Below are 828 nucleotides of genomic sequence, written 5' to 3' on the forward strand. Positions count from 1 at the left end.
AACGTCGGAGAACGCGATCTGATCGCGTAGTCCTGCCCTAGACCGTCCGTTCTGGGTATGCCAGACCGGACGGTCCAAGGATGGCGGCCTGAGGTGAGACCGATGAGTCTAGAACGTCCGTTCTGTGAGTACGAACGGACCGTCCGTTCTGCTTCATGGACCGTCCGTTCTGGCCATCGTGCGCTGTCTACAGGAATAATTCGGTCCACTAGAGTTTGGAGTGAGTCTAAATACGGTGATGGGAAATTGGAGTTCCAGAGATCGATATCAAATGCATTCTCCTTCTGTCGTTCTTATTCGAGCCCTTTTTTTTCATATTTTTTTTTTTCTTTTTTTTTTCTTTCTTTTTTTTTTACTCTCAATACGCGTCGGACGAATGCATGGTATGATCAAGAGGAACGAACGTAAGAACAGGGTATGGGTTTTAGAAACAGGGCTTACTTTCACCTCGTGATGGTTGCTGCCACCCCCGGACTACTTGCCTGTGTCTAAACGAGTCAAAGGGACAAGGTATGGGTTTATCCAACAGGACTTATTTTCACCTCGTGATGGTTGCTGCCACCCCCGGACTACTTGCCTGTGTGTCTAAACGAGTCAAAAGAAATAAAGATAGATAAAGAGGGTTCGCTAGACTATATAGGGCCTAATATTCCTGCAAATGGGGAACGGTTTTTAGGGAAACATATAAGCTTGGGTTAGAAGGCTTTCGTTCCCTCTTTCATCCTAGGCAACGACTCATCTTATAACCTATAGATCAATCCTCAGGTCAAGCTACCTTTTCGGATAAGTCCGACAATTCATTCGGGCGCTTAGATAACTAAGCCGGGT

This window comes from Tarenaya hassleriana, unplaced genomic scaffold, assembly GCF_000463585.1.
Source record: "Tarenaya hassleriana unplaced genomic scaffold, ASM46358v1 Cleome66, whole genome shotgun sequence".
In the NCBI taxonomy this organism is placed as follows: Eukaryota; Viridiplantae; Streptophyta; class Magnoliopsida; order Brassicales; family Cleomaceae; genus Tarenaya; species Tarenaya hassleriana.